The sequence below is a fragment of the Heptranchias perlo genome, unplaced genomic scaffold (assembly GCF_035084215.1).
Source record: "Heptranchias perlo isolate sHepPer1 unplaced genomic scaffold, sHepPer1.hap1 HAP1_SCAFFOLD_1691, whole genome shotgun sequence".
Classification (NCBI taxonomy): domain Eukaryota; kingdom Metazoa; phylum Chordata; class Chondrichthyes; order Hexanchiformes; family Hexanchidae; genus Heptranchias; species Heptranchias perlo.
The window spans coordinates 1,406-26,397 of record NW_027138960.1 but is presented as its reverse complement, the minus strand read 5'-3'; the positions used below and the strand labels follow the sequence as shown (position 1 = coordinate 26,397).

General features: G+C 41.0%; 1 long non-coding RNA gene across 1 annotated transcript; it reads right to left on the bottom strand.

Annotated features, from left to right (window-relative positions):
* Positions 1-5,079: 5,079 nt before the first annotated feature.
* Positions 5,080-16,239, bottom strand: LOC137309570 (uncharacterized). Its single transcript, XR_010959896.1, has 3 exons — positions 16,140-16,239; positions 8,992-9,061; positions 5,080-5,282 (listed from the first exon to the last, which is right to left on the bottom strand). It is a non-coding gene; the product is annotated as an uncharacterized lncRNA (long non-coding RNA).
* Positions 16,240-24,992: the final 8,753 nt, after the last annotated feature.

Here is a 24,992-nt window from a genome sequence, read left to right as displayed (position 1 = left end):
ATCTATTGATCTCAATCTTGAATATACAGAATGAATGAGCATTCAAAGCCCTCTGGGGTAGAGAATTCCAAAGATTCACCACCCGAGTGAAGAAATTTTTCCTCATCTCGGTCCTAAATGGCTGAAGCCTTATCTTGAGACTATGACCTCGAGTTCTAGACTCTCCAGCCTGGGGAAACAGCCTCTCAGTATCTACCCTGCAAGGCCCTCTAAGAATTTTATACGTTTCAATGAGATCACCTCTCAACTCTTCTAAACTCTAGTATGGGCCCATTCTACTCAATCTCTCCTCATAGGACAACCCTCTCATCCCAAGAATCAATCTAGTGAACCTCCGCTGCATCCCCTCTAAGGCAAGTATATCCTTCCTTAGGTACGGAGACCAAAACTGTACCAAGTACAGAAGTGGTCTCACCAGAGCCATATATAATTGCAGCAAGACCTCCTTACTCTTTTATACTCCAACCCCCTTGCAATAAAGGCTAACATACCATTTGCCTTCCTAATTGCTTGCTGTACCTGCATGTTAACTTTTTGTGATTCATGTGCAAGGACACCCAAATCCCTCTGAGTACCAATATTTCTTAGTCTCTCACCTTATAAAAAATATTCTGCTTTTCTATTCTTCCTACCAAAGTGGATAATTTCTCACACACATACCTTTCCAGCAGGGGTCACTGGATAGTAATCAGAAACAGGAATACAGGGAACCAATTCTAGAGACCCCAGTGGCGCCCCAGTTAAGATCGGCTAACTTACCAAAACCGAGGATTAAACCCGAGACCATTGTGTACGGCTCTCTCACATCAATTGATTTTTTTTTTCTTTTTAAAAAGAATCAAAATTATCATTACTTCTCAAGTATTAAGCGTAGAGTGCAAGCTTTGTGTTTTCTATACTATATTCTTTTCCAAGCTGTGTAAAATTCAGAGACCTTGTTGAAGAAATCACCCAGTGAAGGAACCTCGATATCCTTAGTATGTGGAACTGCTGATTCCTCCACGGCTCAGATTTGCAGAGATGAACACAGCTGAGTGACTGCAAATCCAAAGTGGAACTCTGGTGTCAGAATCTGACGCTCTAATTCAGCCTCATTCAAGGGTCAGAAGAGATTATGGAAACTGGGAATTTTAACACCGGAGGAAAGGCGGCTTCAAGGGAGAGCTGATCAAAATGTGAGCTTCTAAGGGGCATAGCTAAACTGATTCATAATACATTGTTTGACATAACCACAATGTAACCAGGGGCAATGGAGTCAGTAAAGGGAAGGTGAACAGACGTTTTAGATTTAACTGCTTTACAAAGAGAGTGGTGAATGTATGAAGCAGACTGCCCGGGGAGGCAGTAGAGGTGGAAATATACCAGCAAATTCAAGAGGGAACTGGACAGTCTTTTGGCAAAAAATTGGATATATATTTTTTAAATCTTTGAGGCCAGTCAAATGGATCCACAATGGTTTTACTGTACGTGCCTATGGCATCATGTGGTTTGTTCTTCTAGTGTAATTACATGCAAAACCATTAAGCAAACAAAGGAAAACATGCCAAAGATGCCTCTATTGGCAATGGTCAGCAGTATTTGGCATTTAAGTTTGTCATAACTGGGTAAATTCATAAAGATCTGAACAGATCAAAAATCAGCTAATTCAGACTGCAATAAGCACCTGCCAAAACTTCAATAAACGTGCATGTGACTAATGCCAGTTATAACCTGGGAATGAGCACCTCTCACGAGCATCATAGGCAAAACCAGACAGTGTTTTATATAAAACAGGTGTGTTGGTCTCTGGCAGGGCTTGGATTTGTAGAAAAGGTTTCAGATATTAAGTTTTTTGAAGGGGTAACCAAGAAGATAGATGAGGGCTGTGCAGTAGACGTGGTCTACATGGACTTCAGCAAAGCATTTGACAAGGTACCGCATGGTAGGTTGTTACATAAGGTTAAATCTCATGGGATCCAAGGTGAGGTAGCCAATTGGATACAAAATTGGCTTGACGACAGAAGACAGAGGATGGTTGTGGAGGGTTGTTTTTCAAACTGGATGCCTGTGTCCAGCGGTGTGCCTCAGGGATCGGTGCTGGGTCCGCTGTTATTTATTATTTATATTAATGATTTGGATGAGAATTTAGGAGGCATGGTTAGTAAGTTTGCAGATGACACCAAGATTGGTGGCATTGTGGACAGTGAAGAAGGTTATCTGGGATTGCAACGGGATCTTGATCAATTGGGCCAGTGGGCCGATGAATGGCAGATGGAGTTTACTTTAGATAAATGTGAGGTGATGCATTTTGGTAGATCGAATCGGGCCAGGACCTACTCCGTTAATGGTAGGGCGTTGGGGAGAGTTATAGAACAAAGAGATCTGGGAGTACAGATTCATAGCTCCTTGAAAGTGGAGTCACAGGTGGATAGGGTGGTGAAGAAGGCATTCAGCATGCTTGGTTTCATTGGTCAGAACATTGAATGCAGGAGTTGGGATGTCTTGTTGAAGTTGGACAGGGCATTGGTGAGGCCACACTTGGAGTACTGTGTACAGTTCTGGTCACCCTATTATAGAAAGGATATTATTAAACTAGAAAGAGTGCAGAAAAGATTTACTAGGATGCTACCGGGACTTGATGGTTTGACTTACAGGGAGAGGTTAGACAGACTGGGACTTTTTTCCCTGGAGAGTAGGAGGTTAAGGGGTGATCTTATAGAAGTCTATAAAATAATGAGGGGCATAGATAAGGTCGATAGTCAAAATCTTTTCCCAAAGGTAGGGGAGTCTATAACGAGGGGGCATAGATTTAAGGTGAGAGGGGAGAGATACAAAAGGGTCCAGAGGGGCAATTTTTTCACTCAAAGGGTGGTGAGTGTCTGGAACGAGCTGCCAGAGGCAGTAGTAGAGGCGGGTACAATTTTGTCTTTTAAAAAGCATTTGGACAGTTACATGGGTAAGATGGGTATAGAGGGATATGGGCCAAGTGCAGGCAATTGGGACTAGCTTAGTGGTATAAACTGGGCGACATGGACATGTTGGGCCGAAGGGCCTGTTTCCATGTTGTAACTTCTATGATTCTATGACTTCTATGATTAAACATTTTACCATGGCACACAGCTCTTTGTAAAATATTTTGAAATAGTCAAAGTTGGGATGAGCCAGCAGTCTTCCATCAAACCCGAACAACTAAAACACCTCCAGCTAAACAGAAACTGAAGGACTGGTAAATCGCCAAAGTTTCATTTGTAATTGATGAGAAAGGTGGAGGAGCTTTTATTCCAAACCTCAAACTGCAAATCTTCAACATTTTGCACAACTGTTCAAGTTTAGAAGAGATTAGACCTGGAGCCTGAGTTTATTCTCCAATCCAATATAAAGTACAAACATTCACTTCCATAGTTTCCTCAAACACATGAGTTTAAAATAAAGGTGTTTCCACAACATGGAGGAAACCCAATGGAGACTTTAGGAGTTGTTAGACTGTTATGAGATGCAGTTTATATTAGTTTGCCATTAATAAGGGAGCCAAACACCGTGATTTATATCAGAAATTGTGGTAGATCAGACAGCAGTGTATTTTGGTAGGGATCCCAAATGTATTTTAAAAAAAATTACAAGATGGGTTAGTGCCAGTCCCTATTGATCTAATTTAACTTTTTCTGATTCCAAAAGAACAAAGTTCTACAGCTTCAAAAGTGACATTTTACCACTATCCTGCTTTGCTCCAGGAAGAAACCATTCATCTCACACAATCAGATCAATTCATCATTGGTTTGCTAGTGTACTTCGACCTATAATTATTCAGATTAACTCAACTGTTACTTTCACCATCGCCTGCTGCCATCCCCAACCTAAATTATTTGACACTGTTTTAAAACATGGCCTTTATTTCAAATGGATCAGAAGTGATGAGTAACAATAACTGTTATCCTGCAGTACCTATGCTGTTTCCAATAAAATTCTTTAATGTAGAGCATGGTAGTGTAGCAGTTATGTTACTGGACTAGTAATCCAGAGGCCTGGACTAATAAATCAGAGAACGTGAGTTCAAATCCCACCATGGCAGCTTGAAAAATTTGAATTCAATTTTTTTTTAAATCTGGAAAAGTGACCACGAACCGTCGGATTGTCGTATAAACCCAACCTGATTCACTAACATCCTTTAGGGAAGGAAACCTGCCTTCCTTAGCCGGTCTAGCCTATGTATGATTCCAGTCTCACACCAATGTGGTTGACTCTTAACTGCCCTCTGAGGTCACCTAGCCAGTTGTATCAAACCACTACAATAAAATGGTTCAGGACGCGGCTCACCACCAGCTTCTCAGGGCAACTAGGGATGGGCAATCAATGCCAGCAATGCCCACATCCTGAGAATGAATAAAAAAGAAGTTATTTGGCATTACAAAGAGGAGGAGATGGTCAACTGAATTACAAGTTGTTCACAGTACCCATTTATTGATTTTAATAGAAATGGCAAAATCAAGCTTTTAAAACTAAGCACAGTTTATTGGTAGAAGTACACTGGTAATCAATGAGGAATTGACGGATTCATCAATTCTTCAGACAGATTTAACAAGCAAGCAGAAAATTAATTTTATGGGCAATTCCCAATAGGTTAGGTTTTTTTTAAAAAAGCAGGGTACCATGGGAGTGGTAGGAACCAGAATCATGCACATTCAGTTCCTGATCTCAACCAGATGGCCACAGGCAAGTGGGTACTGGGAAGCCAGTCTCCCAGAAGCAGGGATGGAAAATCATAGTCACTGAAGGCCATTCTCATATAGCTCCTAGCAGATAGCGATAAACTAACATTGGCAAATGTCTGGATTCAGGTCTCCTGCACATTCCCCTGACTGTGAAAGGTGTGTAGGTGTAGGGAAGAAGGGCAGGGAAGAAAACTATCAAAAAAATGAAGATAACAGATGAATAGATCAAGTGAAGTGTGTGTAAGAGTGGGTGAGTGGAAGAGTTCATAACTGTGTGTGAGTGAAAGCAAGATCATGAGTGAGAGACACACACACAGCAAGTGAGTTATTCTAAAATGTTTTCTGTGCTTTTGCATTATTTAAAAAAAAAGAGATTTTGAGTTTACAATATTACAATAAAACTAGCCCGGCTTACCTGGTAGTTTGAGCCATTTGGGAACTTTACTTGGGTCAGTTTGAACTATCTTGGAACTTGCTGCATTTGTTGTACACTCTTTCCTCCCCTCATCCTCTTCCCCACTCTTAGCAGGGGGTTGAAGTGCTGCTTCAGAAGTCAATGAACTAGTTGAAGGGCTTGCAAGTCTGGGAATACAGCTGAAGAGGATGGAGAACGATTCATTAGAAAATGCTCACAACTTGGACACCACTTTCAAGCTTAAGAGTCCTTTCAGACCCATGCAGGGTTCTATCAGAACCCAACCGCCAGGAACAAAGGGGATTTTGTGACCCAGAGGTAATTAGCTGATCAGAGAGTCTCAAAGCTACAGGGGTTAAATCAAACAGACAAAAGCCAGTACGCTAATCACAAACTGCTTCCTGCTTGCCTCCGTTTCTTCAGCTGCCCTGGTTTCTCTATCTGACCTGGCATGACACCACATGCACATGTCACCTGACTGTTGACAGTATTTGATGCTCCCCTGCTAAAAGACTTCCTGAAAAATATAAGCAGGAGGTCCTGTTGAGTGGACTAAGAATTGCTCACAGTGTGATTTGCGCCAACATACTTACTGTGGTCTTGTACTGTGAAGAAACAAAAGTAACCTTTGATGCACCCGTATTTATAAGGTGTTTTTGATGCAGTTGTTATCCATGGCGGATCAATGAAAAACCTTTAATTGCCAAGGGTGTCAATAACAAAGCAGCAAGAAGCTGATTTCCACACACTAGCCCTAAGACGATGCTGATTCTCCAACTGGTTTGTTGTAAATGTGGGTTTTGTTAACTCACAGCTGCCAATTTAAGTGCTCTATCGAGAAAGAAGGGACAAGAATCTAGCTCACTTGTCTCTGGTTTCAGCAGATTAGCCTGCTGCTGTGAAGCAGAGTAGCACATACAGCAAAGTTCTGGAAGAAATAATCTATTATGAACCCTAATTCCCAGCTGATGGCCGCTGGCAATAAATTGGTTAAAATGGTGAGCGTAGAATTTAAAAGAGAAACACAAGGAGAAATAATTTCTCTTTTTGAGGGGCAAAACAAATCTCTCTCCTCTCCTTTTTCCTTGGGTCTTTCCTCATCTTTCACCATTCCCAACTGAGTGAATAGCCTGCTCCAGGCCTCTGGCAATGCACCTCTGAGATCAATTGCTAGAAGAGTCACGAAGGTAACTCCTTTCCATTTTTTTCTGTGTGTGGGAAATTGCTTAACCTCCACTCAATGTCTCCTATAGACAGGATGGCTGCAATTAAGAACCTGCTTTCTCTTACTCTGCCTTCTGCACCCGCCACACCACTCAAGGGGACCGTAAACCGTAATAAAAATCTAGAATAATGGACAGTGGGGTAAACTATAGCTGTGCATGCAGTTTCAAGTTATTTTGGGAACAGCATTATTAATAGCACAGCCACATGTGCTGAAAATACATAACGCCAAAGCAATGATGGCGACCCATGCTGTATGTCTGGAATTCATTCCCTATTATTTTGTATAATCCACACATTTCTTTCCCTTTCTCTCATTAAGAAAACAGCCAGCTTCTTGTTGATTTGAGCTGACTATACAGGAGAGGAGGCAGTTATAACCTCCTCCCCACCCCCCCCCAACCCAGCCCACACCAAAAAAAAATAATCTGCACAATGTGAGAAGTTTATGCAGACTGTGAGGTTATGGTTAGGCAGGAAAAATGGATATACAAGTTATCTTTACCTAATTTACATAATAGTAACAGGGAGTGGTTACAAGGCCAAGATCTAATTTAAAAAATACAAGCTTTCGGAGGCTTCCTCCTTCTTCAGGTAAATGTCAGGGAGGAAGGAGGAAGCCTCCGAAAGCTTGTAGATTTCAAATAAAATCGTTGGACTATAACTTGGTGTTGTAAAATTGTTTACAATTGTCAACCCCAGTCCATCACCGGCATCTCCACATCATAATTAAAAAAGGATGATGCCTGTGATGGGAGCAAGAGCCCTGTGCTGCTTCTCATAAAATTTCTGTTTCTCTTCCACCTTTAGATAGCCCAAGAGATTGAGTTCAAGAATTAACATCAGTTTTTAAAAAAAAAGAGGTAGATCTTTGTCTGGATTAGAGCAATACACAAATACTATCTAGGCATATATACAATTCTGCGGGGGCTTTCTAGATCAGCCAGTCCCTTGGAAAGAAATCATCTGCATTAGAAATTCTCCCAGTCTTTGAAATGTTGAAGGTATGTAAAGTTTGCAGACACAACAGTCACTAACAGTTGTTCTTGGGGCCAAGCGGTTAGAGAATCATACAGCATACAAGGGGGTCATTTCAAATGTAGTTTTTTTTAATCCCTTTCATTTTTATCAGTTAGCAACTGCGAAAAGGCAAACTGTTGATAAACGCATCTTCGGTTAGGACTACTTTTTGTTAGAAAAATCAAATGGCTGAAAAGCATGGACTGTGTTTTGCCTTGCACTGAAACAAATGAATACCTGGACACTTTAAACTAGGATAAAAATACTCAGCTACGTGTCCTGTAAAAATATGCATTCAACACCTTGAACAATGAAGCATTAGCATTGCACATGATCAACTTCAACTTGTGTGGGTTACAAATTCCAGGCAATGTGTGTGGCAGCTGCCCAGTTAGTAAAACAAAGAACAAAACCACATTTAAATGTTAACAGCAAAATGACCAGTTTAGTGTGGACCTGAATAATTAAGAAGTTATTATGCCTATAGTGTTAGCAGCAACGATACATTCATTCATTTTAAATTTCTGTTGGTTCAATTGTTCCAACACTATTTCCTAATTAGTGGGAATGAGATTGCAAGGTTCTGGCATGTCACTTGACAGTCGATGAAATATTTAGGGCGAGGCTGACTCATTGAGTATACCCACTGCGGATGCAATCTGCCAATTGTATACTTCACAAAGTACTTTTTGGAGTATGCAAAGAAAATAAAATACAAAGGATTTGGTGTTCTACTCCCCACTGGTAGATCTAGTAACCAATATTGTAACATACCTCTCAATTTGTTACTAAGGAAACACGTGGCATTTCATCATTCAGTGTTTGCCAGCGAATCCATTTTACCTCAAAGATTAATTCCTCACTTTTTGATGTCATCGATATTCACACCAGGATACTTCACACCTTTTATTTAGCAAAATATAGTAACTAAGAGAAACTGTCCACTAAGCTTTAAACCTTTTATTCCCATAAGGATCTTCACCTACTGTGTGCAGGTTTCATGGCAACTTTTAAATGATGTATTATTCACTTCACAATCTTCCTGCACAACGCACACAGCTCCTTACTCTAATTAGAAGACAGCAACAACATGGCATTCTGTAAATGGGCGATAATTGGTGTATGAGTTGCGATTTACTGCTTCCTCCACTAGGAAGAGCGAGCGAGGGGGGGGGGGGGGGGGGGTGGTGGCGAACGAGGGTGGGTGGGGAGAACGAGCGACAAAAAGAGCCAGTGAGTGAGAAAAAGAGCCAGTGAGCACAATGGAAAAAGAATGAGGGGCAAGAGTGAGTGCAAGCATTAGAGAGAGAGTGTGAGAGCAAGAGAATGTGCGAGAGAAAAAAAATGCATGCAAGTGCACATTTAGATCATGAGCTCACTATGGTTAGTCTCTGGCTCAACCATTAGTCCAACCATTCTCTAGAACTGCACGTTAGCAAACTAACTCACCTTACCTTGTGATATTATGAAGTGTATTACTAAAGTCTAATTAGTGAACTATACAACATGACAGAACATTCACTGAACAATGCAAACCACTATAATCTTATTTTTAAAAAGTACACTGTTGCAAATATTTCCACAGTTACCTATGGGTTAATATACAAGTCTAAGACCAAATATGGCTGTGCTGAAGCTACAAACCTGGCTACAGTGAGGTCTGCCTGGGAAATAGAGGTCGGTGACTTCAAGAACTCTTCACATATGTAGCAATCTAAGTGACAAAGAAGTAACAGAAAACATTAAACAATCTGAACATTTTAGCAAAATGGCTTGTGATCAGAAATGGATGCAGCCATTGTAAATGGACTTATTATTGAACAGTTATATTTAGTATATATTTATTTATTAGTATTTTGAAGTGTAGGGAAATGCAGCAGTCAATTTGAACACAGTAAAGTCCCACAAACAGCAATGAGATAATGACCAGACAATTGGTTCTTGGTAGTTTTGGTTGGGGGATAAGTATTGCCCAGGACATCAGGGGAACTCCTGCTCTTCGAATAATACCACGGGATCTTTTACAACCATGGAGTGCGCAGACAGAGCCCTGGTTTAACATCTCATCCAAAACATGGCATCTCCAACAGTGCAGCACTCCCTCAGTACTGAAGTGTCAGCTCAGATTTTTTTTTATTTGTTCACGGGATGTGGTCGTCGCTGGCGAGGCCGGCATTTATTGCCCATCCCTAATTGCCCTCGAGAAGGTGGTGGTGAGCCGCCTTCTTGAACCGCTGCAGTCCGTGTGGTGACGGTTCTCCCGCAGTGCTGTTAGGAAGGGAGTTCCAGGATTTTGACCCAGCGACAATGAAGGAACGGCGATATATTTCCAAGTCGGGATGGTGTGTGACTTGGAGGGGAACGTGCAGGTCGTGTTGTTCCCATGCGCCTGCTGCTCTTGTCCTTCTAGGTGGTAGAGGTCGCGGGTTTGGGAGGTGCTGTCGAAGAAGCCTTGGCGAGTTGCTGCAGTGCATCCTGTGGATGGTGCACACTGCAGCCACAGTGCACCGGTGGTGAAGGGAGTGAATGTTTAGGGTGGTGGATGGGGTGCCAATCAAGTGGGCTGCTTTATCTTGGTGTCGAGCTTCTTGAGTGTTGTTGGGGCTGCACTCATCCAGACAAGTGGAGAGTATTCCATCACACTCCTGACTTGTGCCTTGTAGATGGTGGAAAGGCTTTGGGGAGTCAGGAGGTGAGTCACTCGCCGCAGAATACCCAGCCTCTGACCTGCTCTCGTAGCCACAGTATTTATATGGCTGGTCCAGTTAAGTTTCTGGTCAATGGTGACCCCCAGGATGTTGATGGTGGGGGATTCGGCGATGGTAATGCCGTTGAATGTCAAGGGGAGGTGGTTAGACTCTCTCTTGTTGGAGATGGTCATTGCCTGGCACTTATCTGGCGCGAATGTTACTTGCCACTTATGAGCCCAAGCCTGGATGTTGTCCAGGTCTTGCTGCATGCGGGCTCGGACTGCTTCATTATCTGAGGGGTTGCGAATGGAACTGAACACTGTGCAGTCATCAGCGAACATCCCCATTTCTGACCTTATGATGGAGGGAAGGTCATTGATGAAGCAGCTGAAGATGGTTGGGCCTAGGACACTGCCCTGAGGAACTCCTGCAGCAATGCCCTGGGGCTGAGATGATTGGCCTCCAACAACCACTACCATCTTCCTTTGTGCTAGGTATGACTCCAGCCACTGGAGAGTTTTCCCCCTGATTCCCATTGACTTCAATTTTACTAGGGCTCCTTGGTGCCACACTCGGTCAAATGCTGCCTTGATGTCAAGGGCAGTCACTCTCACCTCACCTCTGGAATTCAGCTCTTTTGTCCATGTTTGGACCAAGGCTGTAATGAGATCTGGAGCCGAGTGGTCCTGGCGGAACCCAAACTGAGCATCTCTGTGCGAGTCTCTGGATTTGGCTTTGAATTCACAACTTTCTCACTTAGAGGCGGGACTGTCACTTCGCCAAGGTTCGCACCTAATTTACAGACAGTTTCCATCATAAACATAGGAATTTATAATGTAAAAAGTAGACAGGAATTGCATGCAGACAGAGGTTTTTAATCCTGCTTTCCGGCTTTCTCCAATTTGTGACATTTCACTTGAAACTGTCTATAAAGAAAAGAAAGAACCTTTCAACCTCAGGACAATCAAATGCACTTCACAGCAAATGACTGTCTCTTGAATTGTAGTCACTGTTGTAATGTAGGGAGACTACATTCATTCAATAAATAAAATTGATGATAAAAATGATAATTAGAATGCATGTGTGAGATTTTACAATTTCAGTAATTTATACAATACATTATGCATTAAATACTGAATGGCAACATTAGAACAAGTTCGCAACTCAATTGGGGATTTTGAGAAAATACAGGTGAGAAAAGCTTAACCAGGCACTGGATTACTGCGATCTATTTTTGTGAGGGTGATACTCCCTGGTTTAAGCTATTTTCTGCTCTTCCTCCTTCTTCGGTGTCGCTGTCTCACGCACCATCTCTGGCCAAGGGGGTGGACAATCTCCATTCTGGTCTCTGCTAATGCCACCCCGGAAATCATCGGCAAGGTGCTGCACAACAGCTGCTGGGGTTTCTCCTTCTGATTTTCTCCACTGTGGGGAAGCCCCCAGACTTCTGTTGCCACCTCCCAGTGGGCAGATGGCTGAGACCGGGAACTCGGTACATGAAGGATGCAAACCTGTGCCCTACCATCCTGTAGCACAGCATGCAGGAGCTCAGGCATCTTATGCATCCATTTTGTTCGTTTAAATTACAAATCATCGTTCAATATAAAAATGTAATAATGCCCGAGGGGTGACAAGGTGTACAGCAATGCACCTTCAGAATGGCAAATGATTTGTCACAGCATGCCATCCCCTGACACATCTTCCATTTTTAGGATTCACCACATTTAGGGCAGTTTCTTTCCCACCAGCGCAACATTAAAAAAAAAATCCCACAGCCATGCAAAATACCATTTTCTCACTCGATTTCCACTTATCTTTAGCCTGTGCACAGCCTGAAAGCGCTTTTGAAGTACGGTGTTCAATTCCCACCAAAGCCATTTCCAAAACGGAGGGCTGGCCAATAAAATTTAAGCCCAGCAAATTTCAGCACTTCTGTCTCATAAACTCAGTCAGTCTGACAATTCATTCCTCTGGGGAGTTGCAAGGAATTGGTGTTACAAGCAAAAGTTTTCAATTTATTTAACAGCACTTGCCCATATGAATTCTGAATCTTCCTCCTCAATTGTCCCACAATTCAGTTGCTGTGACATATCATTTGCTTTAATTATGATCTGGGCTTATGCTGCTTTAATTGTGATCTGGGCTTATGCCTGCAATCCCCCAAATTGTAAGGCCCTGATATCAGCCAACTATTGTAGTAACATGCAGAGCTGACGCCTGGCATTTCACACAGCAAGTGATTGGACTGCACCTGCAAATATCTCATACAGTTGCATGAACAAATAGTTGGAGGAAGACAAAGGTGCTCCCTCCCAGCTGGGAATGGTGTTTTCTCTCCTCCTCCACCTTAGACAAGTAACAATCCCCCTCCACTTTTCTCCCCTTTGCTGGTAAGCCTTTTGGTACCTTGTCCACCTGGCCTTTACCAACACTGGGTTCTTGAATAGTCTGTTCAACAGTGAACTGTGTCACAGCTGTGCCTGATCCTTTCTTCAGCTGGCAAGGATAAATGAAATTCCAGCCTTGATTTTTTGACCAAAAAAGTCTGAGTTTTAAGCGGGAAATAGTGCTTCACACTCATGCCAACTATTACACTATAATTACCGAGGACTGGAATTCCATTCTACTGAAGTCTGCACTTGCACACTTCCCAGTACAACTTATTGGAGAGCAATCAGCAGTGGGAACCTTGACTGACTTTTGTACTTCCTGGTCTGGGGTGCCAAAGCCAAATGTAGCACCTCAAGTACTGCCTTTTGGCAAAGATCAGCTAACGCAGCACAGATCAGGAAGCAAACATGTGGCCTTCTGCTTTGTCTGGCACACTTTGGGCCACTGGGGTAGCGGAAAAAATAAAACTTTTTTTTTGTATAATGTGGCAGATGGGTTGAGTCGGCACTCACGGGGAAAAAATGGCATAGCCTTGAAAATATAATGGCACTCCGGTCCAAAGGGCTTTTTTTTCTAAAGAAAGTAGACATCTGGAAACAAACTACACTATTTTTCCCTATTTTTATCACTAGTTTTTACATTATTTTTACTTGTGGTGAATACAAGAAACATCACAACTGTGTCATCAGATTTGTTGGCATTTAGTTTCTCTATTCTTTCATTTATGCTACGTGAAAAACTAGGAAATTGTAATATTGTACATATCAGAGTTCTGACAGAATAGTTCTCAGTAAAACACCCTTTTTCCGCCAGTTGACTTCATTAACTCCTGGTCCAGTGCAAATTTATTAGCCCATGAGATAATACTCATTGGGCCAAAAATTGCTGGGATTATAATGATGCACTAACGACGCTCGCTATTATTAATTCGCAAAAAAATCCAGCAATTTGCAGAGTAAGAGATACGCCATCAGTTCCGATTCTCCCCAAATTGCTGGACAATTTGCGCCACTCCGCCGTTAGCCTCGCCAAAGCTCCCCATTGATCTTAATGGCGAGCGTGAAATTGCTGGATATATATTTTTTATTCATTCATGGGATGTGGGCGTCGCTGGCGAGGCCAGCATTTATTGCCCATCCCTAATTGCCCTCGAGAAAGTGGTGGTGAGCCGCCTTCTTGAACCGCTGCAGTCCGTGTGGTGAAGGTTCTCCCACAGTGCTGTTAGGAAGGGAGTTCCAGGATTTTGACCCAGCGACGATGAAGGAACGGCGATATATTTCCAAGTCGGGATGGTGTGTGACTTGGAGGGGAACGTGTAGATGGTGCTGTTCCCATGTGCCTGCTGCCCTTGTCCTTGACGTTAATACGAATTATTCTCACTGCAGCCATTTAGGGCTAGAGAGGACCCTGTTATTGATGTGATTTATGGTCCTGACATGACGCTCAAACTTGGAGGCCCATAAAGATACCAAGAAAGCTGTGGAATCTCGCTCTAATGGGTAGTGAGTTGTTCCCAGAGGTTTCTTATTCTTTTTATCTGTCTTGCGATATTTTTGTGCAAGTCGTTATCCACACTCCTGTTAAGCGTCAGAAGGCAATAATTTTCAGGATGCAAAGCTGTTTCGACACAAATGCAAATTATATGGATTTCTTTCAGAAAATAACACTTCGGGATACAGTATATGAGTAATTTGAGACATGACGTGTTAAGTGTAACATGCTTGGGAGGGAAAAGGTGACTTTGACCTAAGGTTTCCAAAGCTCTCCACTACTGGGGTTTTCTTCGTGTCATTTCTGGGTCTGTTATAGACTAATTGATTGCTATGATTCGTAAACAACTCCATTGTCGTTGTATCACTCGACTACCAGGATGGTAGAAGGCGAATTAGATGGACCTTGGTCTTCTTCCGTCCAGCAATTCCTATGTTCCTATGAAAGCAGTGCAATGACGTACCCACTGGGTGTTCCACTGTTTGATTGTGATGGATGGAATGGCTGGTTCGATTCATCCATGGGTCAAGAATGTTTGTATATTTCACACACCTACCCTGCCATTCACTCTAACTTCTCAAGGACCAATACAACAATTCTTGAACACAACTAGGTTACAATGCCTGCTTCTTTTTGAATTTTTTTCTTACTTTTCCTTTGTATCTTCTCTCTCTCTCTCTCAATCCACTCTCTTTATTTCTCTTTCCGTCTCTAATTTGACTCTAATCCAGCCTATTTCATTCTCCCTTGTTCGCTCGGTTTCTTTCTCGATCCTTTTCTTTAATTGGCTAAGGAAATAAGCCATTGGGCATGACGTTCATTCGGCCCCTTACTCGACATGAACATGGCTGCATCGTTATCCTAGCGACGTTCCAGTAATTTGCGGTGCAAATATAGGGTGATGTCATTGGTGAGCTAAAAGGTCCAATTAACGTAGTTCGCCGCGAGATCTGCCATTATGAATGATCATCACTAATTATGTTCATTATAGACCCATTCCTGAACATGCTGCATTCATTAGCCACTTCAATCTAAGCAGGTGGCAGGCAAGGCTAGCTGAAAATGGAAGTTTGCAGCTATTTTTTTGAAACTTACTCTGACTGTGGTTGACAGCAGCTGAAATTACTTTCTACTTGATATAAACATTGTTATGCTGGTACTTAAGCTTCTATTGAGTTGCCTCTCTCCTGTGTTTCAGGGGATCCTAATACTTGACTTTTGTCACTTTACTCACAGACAATAAGCCACTGCTCAAATAATTTTTTTGTTGTTGCTTTAAGATGACATCACGTGGTGGGAAGTGTTTTACAGCCGTTCTGGAAGACAGGAACTCCAAGGATGAATCTACAACAAGAAACCTCCATAACGGAATAATTTAACTTAATTATGTGTATAAAAATGTCTGGGAGTGCATAATAAGGCTTTAACAGACTCTTTGGTTTATAGGCTTGTTATACTCCACCAGGTAGAAGGGATATAATTACAAGATACAGGCAGAGGTGTACTTTCGAACCTTAGGGCTCATTTAATACAACCCAGGCAAAAGTTTACAATGTATCAGAAGCTGCTTTTACATACGTGACACCAGTGCTAGCACCTCCGCTTCCCAGTCTTGCACAGCCAGCTGCAAACCTGAAAGTAAACGTGCTTGGAGTCGCTAACGCTGGCAGCCGAATCTTTTAAACTGGACCTTCCTGGAAGCCGGCCTCAGTGAATCTGCCAAGATTACCTTTGGATTGCAACTGGCAGTGCTAGCAATGGTCCCGCATGGTATAAAAGCAGCAAAAGATGAGAATCCCTTAGAAAGCTGTCAAAGTGATGTTAAAAGAGCTGTGGACTTATAATTTCATTTAACGAGCTTGAACGTTCATATTGACTTTTGCAGGTCAATCAACTGTTCTTGAAGTGAACCTGCTTGAATGCAATGGATCTTATTTCATACGTTTCTGTTAATTCGAGCCGAACATCAATTAGTTGAAACTGGGTGGGGGGGGGGGGGGGGCAGTAGCACGGGGAGAACAGATAAACACAGGATAATACATTATCTTATATATAGTTGTTTTACTGACACCAGAAAAGGTTACAGGTGGAAGAACAATTGTAGTCAGAGTCCAGAAGAAATTATGTGTCATGTGTGGGGACAGCAAAGACTTAAAAAAAAACAAGATCACTGAAATACTAACTTGAGCAAATAAAAATAAGCAGGATTATGTTACTCACCCATTCTGACTTCAGAGCCAAAGTGGACAAGGGCTGCAGGAAACAAGTTTGCCTGAAGCAAAAAGAACAAAGAATAGTGATGAATCTCTACACATGGCTGTCATTATGTTCTCACTCATGTTAGCTAAAACCCAACAGTCCAATGCATCAGCCATGAAGCAGCAGAATCAAATACTGAACAGACTTTCTCTTTCATTACCAAAATCTGCCAGTAACACTTTTAGATCACTGCTAACACTGTCCACAGATGCTGAGCTGTTGTCATGCAAACAAAGCCAAAATTGAACATAGAAAAATACAGGGTGCAAGGACAAAAATCATTCAAATTTTACATAACTCAGGAAAGAAAAAGGAACTTGCATCTAAATAGCATCTCATCAGGAGTGCTGAAGTGCTAAAGTGCTTAACAACCAACAAAGTGCAGTAACTTTGAAATAATCCAGCATCCGCAGTATTTTGCTTTTGAAAATGCAGTAACCGTTATGTAGGCAAACCTGGCAACCGATTTGTACATAAGGTCCCACAAACAGCAAATTAATGACGAAATAATAAATTTTTGATGATGTTGGGCAAGACACTGGGCGAAATCCCTGCTCTTTTTCAAATTCTGCCACAAGATGTTTTCGATCCATCTGATCAGACAGGGCCTCGGTTTAACATCTCATCTAAAGGACAGTACTTCCGACAATGCAGCACTCCCTCACTGCTACACTGAATTGCCAGCCTAGATTGCGTGCTTGAAACTCTGGAATGGTCACAAATTCAAATCAAGTATGTAGACCAGCATTCTCTACAATAAGTCTTCGTATTCAAAATGGTGGAACTATGCAAGTGTGGAGTCGAATTAACACATTCTTCCCTCAACAAATATCTCCCAAAGAAAAAAATCAACTGGTAATTCACCTCACAGCTGTTTGTGAGATGTTACTGCTGCAGAACAGCTGCAAGGTTTGCTTACTGAAGTCAGTGTTGTCTAGTATTTACTGCACAAATCACTGAGGCATTTCGATGCGATAAGGCGCTAGATAAATGCAAGTATTATTTGTTAAGAGCAGCCAGCTGATGACCCTCTCTCTGTGGGGAGGTTTACAGCCTCCATTCCATATCATCCTGCAGCAACATGGCTGAGATCTGGAGCTCAGCAACGTGCAGAGATTGAAGCACGATCCCAAACGCCACCACATCATGGCAATGTGCGTCTGCATTCCAAAATACTGCACACGTTGCTTAATAATTTCAGGCATTTCCAGACAAATACCACCGCATCCAAACTAGCCTGATGATTTTAGATTGCAACTTCTATCAATATTACTTTACAGATGATGTAACTCAGAGACACTGAGCAGACATGATCAAATACTGTGTTGGCTGTTCACATCTGGCCCGAGGACCCTTTCTTTAGCATCCAGGCATATGGATTTATTGCACTGCTTTGCATTTATCTTCTATTAAACTCAACATAAGGTATCACTAGACTGTCTACTTGCTGGTCCCTCTTCAAGTTACCCGGCTCTAAATACTGTTGATTGATTTGTTTTGAGCAAAAGAAAGAAGGGAGTAATACACAGCTTTTAATAAATCATGGGCCATCTCACTTGGGGGGGGGGGGGGGGGGGGGGAGAGGGGGAGGAATTAAAACATGAATCTTGAGGATGATCCGAGAGGCAGTTGGACCCCGCGGGGTCAGTCGTAACTAAGGATGAAACTCGGAGGTCGCTCTACTGCTTTTCAACTTCAAAAAGCTACATTCTTTTGGTAACATCCACCAGGAAAAACAATTCTGAAGCTTTAACTCTGTTATAGGTTACATCAGACTGATGACATTCTTACAAGGGACATTCCACAGCATCCCTGCTACTGAATCACAGACAAATTATTCACTAGTGTCAGCTTAGTGTACATTAACTTCCTCCTTTTTAAATATAACATAATTTAACTTCCTCTTGGCTTGCATGTTTAGGTTATTATATGTCCGTTATTTTCACTATCTGAAGCTTGGGAATCTAAAGCATAAGAATTAAAGAATGGGGGGAGGGAGCAGGATGAAGAGACTATGTTTCTTTTCACTTGTTTCTCTATGAGCCAGGTATTAAGATCAATTCTAAATTAAACTATATCCTGCTACTAGATTTTTACTAAACATTTATCTTACACAGTCTAATTCAGAGTCTGGCAACCCTCCAATTGCTCCCATACTACAACTTAAAATATAGCAATAAAACTTGATATGAAATCAGAATAGCTTTGCAACGTTTGATTTTTTTAAAAAAACAATATAAGCAGCACTAGATGTCCCTAGATAAATGCCACAAACCAACAGGTAGCAATCGGAATCTCTACTGCTTACCCCCTCATTAAAGGGCATTTCTTCTCAATTAGTTCCACGCATTCGTTTTCTGCCCATTTGGCACAGTGACACAGTGCAGCATGAGACACTAAAAAACACCATAGTTCTGGCACATCAGCTACTGTCCCGAGCAATAATACTACATTGTTTGGAGTCAGCCAACAGATGCAACTTGGCACTGCTCCGGTCATACAAAATTTTGAGATTCTCAAAGAAGCTGGAAATGAACTTTGTACAAAAAGTGTTTTACACATTTTCATCCCTTCTAAACAATTTTTTTTCCAAATTTTTTTTTTTAAATAAAGCAACTTACAAAGTATCTCACTGCCCCCCTCCCTCCCCACCACCTCCCCTCCCCATGGTACTGCTGGTGACCAATGTCCCTTGAACACAATAAAAAGTACAAATCTATATTTTAGAACAATTGCATGTTTGTTAGAAATTTAAACTAGGAAAAAATGTTCTCGTTCAACTATGATGTTACTCTAGATGTATAGTTGTTAGGCCTGAAGAACATAAGGGCAGAAGTATAAAGTAACGCCCTACTTTCCAGCTAAAACATATGAAAAAGTATCTATGACCCACATATAAGATCCGTAATCACTGCGGTTCCCAGAGAACTGTAAATATGATTTTAGTGTACACTGAATGTTCCACCCACGGTCACCAGGCAGTGGAAGACTGGGGGACCAGGCGCCGGAGAACAGCAAGTGGCTTTGTGGAACCCAGAATAGCCAGGAGAGCAAGTGAATGCGATCCCCAGAGTTAGCTACAATGCCATCCATCACAGTGACTCATGTACAAGACAACCCCCCACTTCCAACCCCAGCATCCTAAAATTTCTCGTCTTATGCACGCATATATATATATATATATATATATATTTGGTTCTGCTGTAGATTTCTTCTCAGGTTCATTGGCATCAGGCACTTCTGTAAGCAGTGTGTTAACCATCATTGGAATGTTAAACTATCTTTCAATGTCTCCAGCACCCTGGTTCAGACATCCCGTCTGAATCTTCATCTAACCTCTCCCAGCCTTGCTTGCTTGTGAATTTAACCCCTTGAGAGCTAAGCCTAATGCAATACTAGCATTTTAAAATATATTACACCAAGGTCCTCCGTGGCAGCATAGTCAGAAATCCTAAAATGTGACATCGGCATTACTGACACATCCAATAAATCTGCGATAGTCGAATTCTGTAGAAGTTGTCGTAAGATCACTCAGACGAGAGATGGGTTCCCTTCAGCCATCACAACAGAACTTACATACAATTGTTCTACTGAATCCTGGTTGACTAACCTGAATATTATTCACAAATTTCTGAACATATAGTATATGATGTAAAATTTGAGACGTGGATGAAGCTACCGATAGTTACTAAATTCATAGTATTCTCAGAGGAAAAAATGTCTATATTATTGTGAATATATGCTGCTACAGCTCTCAAAAGGGTTACTGGGGGAATATATTGCATTAAAAATTCAAATGATCAAAAGCATCCAGATGGTCACTTCTATAGTTCTGCGCAGCATGGATCCTTTCATAAATTATCACAAGGAACAAAGCAGAAAGGGGAGCATATTATGGTAAACCCTTTCATCAGAACTCATTGTTGTTATTTGACAGTGTCACACAGTAGGTCATTTTCTGTTGCTTAGCAAATAATGACATAATTTGTCTTACAAGACAGGTATGGTTACAGGATTATGGAAATATAAATCATATTTCCACATGTATGAGTTCATAATTATTCAGTTGTGGGACATGGCTATTTCTATTAAGTTGCTGTATTTTTAAGATTGGGGTTATCATTGTGCGGTAGGGAACCGCGTGCGACAGAGCAGAATAACTTCAGTGACGCGGCTAGCAATTGTTCCATGTGTTGCCATGGTTGGAGGAAGTATGCTATACAACACACTGGGCTGGAAGGACTCGCACGACCATTATTCCATCTCAGGTCATTTCAATTAGTTTCGCAGTTACATGTCCACGTACGAGAATGAGTTACTTTCTGGGGAACAAAAATGTATCTAGCAGGTGTTAGTCTAAAGACCAAACCATGCTATAAACTTTGCTTTTCCACTGTGGAAATAACAAAACTCTTTTGTAACTGTCATATAAGTTGATTACACAGTCACTTGTATATCTTCAAATTCTGTGAAAAATGACACCAAATAAAGATTCTGAATTTGAATGTACTGAAAAAGATTTAAACTCTAATTTTGGTTGATACTGAACTTAATGATCTAAACTCAACTTTGTCTCCTGGTCACAGTGAAGTGCAGTTTACTCCTCTTAATTTGAAGTTGCTTAATTCAAACTAAAATTGACCAAATACACCTATCCTCTTTTCTTGAAATTGCTTAATTTGACTAGTAGATAATGCAGACTTTTCCTGAGCAAAATACAATTTTGAATTAACAGAATTAGACCGTGGTTGTAATTTTTTTTGAGATGTTTAAAGAGTTAAAAAGAGGGTGGAACGAAAGACAGACTTTCCCTTATATAGTATCTCATCAGATCTCTCGGAAACTTGCAAAAGTGCTTCATGCATAATGAAGTACTTTGAACTGTACTGTGATACGTCTGCAAATGTTTTTGGTGCTATTGGTTGAAGGACATATATTTGCCAAAACACCAGGACAACTTCCTGTTCTTCAAATAGTGCCAAAGGACTTCAAAAACCACAATAAATGGACAGGGAATTCATTCAACACCTTATCTGAAGGGCACCACCTCCACCAATGCAACAGAGTGTCAGCTGAGATAAATGAGCTCAAACTCCTGGTGTGAGACTCAGTAACGAGTACGCCACCAACTGAGCAAAGTCAAGTTGTGTTGGAGAATTGGTCTTAACAGACATTGGGTGACAATAACACTCATATATGGCATGAAACAGCAGCAAAACGGAGTTTCCCCAGGTGGACAGACCTTGCCAAAAAAAAAGTCACACTTGACCCACGACCCCAAAAGACAATTCACTGAGATTAGTGTATCAGCCAGTAACCCCATAGCCCAGGGGCTCATGAGGTTGGCACAAAATAACTGTAGAAATTGAGAACAGTTCCACACAGTAAACTCATGTCATCTGAGGATTAGAGCAGACACTCAAATTCAATTCAGTTATAGCCCTTAACAATAAGAGGGCTTTCTGTTCAAGTGAGATCATGTCTTGAGGTTAAAGATAATGACATAAAGGACAACATATACTTAGAAGGGAGTAATTTATTGAGTTTGGATGAGGTTGTGAACTGAAACAAAGCTTGAGCTATTTACCGCTGTTATCCCTGCCCTGAAACGTTTTTCTAAAAATTCTTCCTAAAGCACGTAAAAGCGAAATACCTTACTAGTCGAAGTAATTTGGAAATACAGGAGGCCAACTAAGCAGAGTTGTAACTCTGCACAAAGCCAGATTCTCACGGGATAAAATAATTGTTATATACCACCTGACACAAACTGAATTGAAATGATACTGCTTGACTTAAGCTGAAGCAACAGTAATTGTTATTGGATAAACTGTAGCAATGCCTTGTGTGCACTGTAGTATAATACATACACACACAAAATAATGAATAATCGTGAAAGTCATTACAAAATAACTAAATACTCCACAAATTATAATTCCTATATAAATCATAACATCCACTCACTATCAACAGCCCCCCACTTCACCCTCTATCCTGCCTAAAGATCTCCAGATGCTTGGAAAAGTAGAAAAACTCCACAAATATAAATATAGTTGGATATATTTCAAAGACACTAGATAGGCATGTCAGAATTAAAAGCAACACTACATTTACATAAGGTAAAATAAACAGTCTTCCTATTGTGTCATCTAGTAACTGCTGCCCAGTGATTTGTCATTCTAAACAACTGCACCTTACCCCAAGAGCTGTGTTTGTAACCTACCGAAATATTGAATGCTCTTTGCAGATTTCAAAACAGGCACATTTTTGCCATCAAGAACTGTGCAGCCTTTAATGCTGGTTATGGAGCAGAATTTTAAAAATATAGGAAATGACAGACTGTAAGACACCTCTAAAGAAACACTATAATCTGATTTTACTTTGGTCTAATAATGTTAATATGGTTACATTGGACAGCGGCATTTGTAATTTATTCAATCAATTCAGTTTCCAAATATCCAGTAAACCCTTTATTGCTAAAGTGAAACAGCTCTCCAGTAGGTAATGCTCCGAATGTGGCAACGGGTTTCTTGCTTTCTTTCTTCTGCACTTGATGCTTATAGATTTAGGCTGTTTGTAATTAAAACCACTTGCATGAGCTATCTTCACTCTTTCCAAGGCTCAAAGATCAAACAAAGTAGCAGTCGCAAGACACCAGGTTTAAAAAAAAACACTTAATGGTAAAGAACACTTCCAGCATGAATAAGACCCATTGATTTTACTTTAAATTAGCACGACAAATATGACGCCAGTCACTGTACCTCCTTCCATACCAAATACTTTAGTGAGCTTCGTACTGTTTTTTGTAAATAACTGCAGGGCAATGTCAAACTCTTGATGTTCTCACCCACACCTCAAGTATGTGCGTTTCATTGACGTGGTGAGCAGTGGACATCTTTCGCAACTTTCCAAACCATGCATATGTTTTCCATCAAACAGCATCTGCAAAGAAATGTTTTTGCAAAACTTCGAAAATCAAGCAGAGAACCCATTGTATTTCTCTCACTCATTATTCCGTTGATTGAAAACCTGGGTATTAAGGTGCAAAATCAGGTCACGTGATGCTTAATTTACCACTCAGGGAAGCAAGTGTAAGGAGCAGAAAACTTGAGAATCTGTCTTTTTTAAAAATAATTTGTAATTATTCATGTGTATCTGCACTCTCTCAACTACTACCCATCTCCACTGGAAGTCAACGCCTGGCTAAAATTTGACGAACTTGATATTACAAAGTAACTTTACATACAATGGATGGGCAGCAACTTCTCTGCTTGCTTCAGGACAAGGCGCAGCCTTCCGTCAATCTCAGCAGTTTAAACAACAAATCTGAGGAGGTGCCCAAGAACTCCCGCAAGAAACTTGTGAGATCGAGGCCTGACCCTCGTCTCAAACATTCTAACCGCTATTTCCACCCTGCATTCCATGAGGATGCTTTAAGAGCCATTCCTAGGACACTTGGGCTTTATGTTGGCTCTGTCATTTGCAGCTCCTTGCCAAATAGCAAGCTATTCTTGCTGTCATATTATGGAGTATTTCTTGTGGTGACAGCACTAGCCTGACCTCAGGCAGCAAAGGGCTGCAGTTAATGCAATCACAGGCATTATCATTTTTCTGGTTTCAGTGAATTCCTTTAAAAAAAGAGCTGCATGAATGGAACATAAGAATTTTCAGGAATGGGGAGAAATCATTAGACCCAAGATATTTGTATGGCTCTTATTTGACTATCTGGTTAAGAATGGGATCGATGATTATAAGTATGGGCACAGATGTACCAATGCGCCATAAGTCTGCTACGACAACCGTTTGAGAATTATATTCAGAGGTCGGTAATGTGAGACATTGCAGTTTTGTTAGATCATCTGAGGCAGCCAGGGAGAAATTTCACAAAGCCTTCTCTTTCTGGAAGCTTTACCTGGGATTATTCACCTCGTGAAATTAAATGTCAGGGAAAAGTGCATGGAATGGGTTCAATGGATCTTGTTCCAAAATTTATGCACATATGGGAAAAAAAAAATTTCAAAAAGGCAATGCACGGATTCTAAATTCATCTGGGATTAGTGGGATACAGAATTAGTGTTACTTGCTGACTATGAAGTATTATGGGACATCCTGAGGATGTAAAAGGTGCTATTGTAAATGCAAATTCTTCTTTCTAGTGCAGGGGTAGAAGGAAGATATAAAATGGCTTATGAAGTCCTAAAAGGGAGCTAATTAGTAGGGCTGCTGTAGAATCTTTTCATTCTAATATCCTTCGGTTATGGACTCATAAAACCCTTATCTTAAAAAAAAAGCATAGAAATAGTATGCAACCAACAAGGAAACACAGCACTGTGCTTCACCCGTGTCAAACATTTAAACTATCCAGGCTGGCGAAGATGCTGTTTGTTTTAGAATTGGCTTACGTCTAGCAAATAAAACCACATCATCTATGCTTAAGTATATTCAAAAATTTATTTAAACAACAAAAATCTATTAACAGTTAACTGAACTTGCAACCCTTTCTAAACTTTGCCTTATTCTGTTTTAGACCAGTAGCTTGTATAAAACACAATCTCAAAGTCCCAAATCCTTGATTTTGAGTGTCAAACCATCATATTCTCCAAAATTGAAATGTTACAAACACATTTCTCTATTTGAAAGCACTTCTGTGTTTTTTGTTATGCACTTCTGTTCAATGTCTATAATCAAATTGGATTTTAAAACTGAAAGGGTGAAGAACACAACCTCAAGATAAATTTCTGTTATTAAGTAGGATTGAGTGTGTCAATCTGTACCAATGACGTGGAGATGCCGGTGATGGACTGGGGTTGACAAATG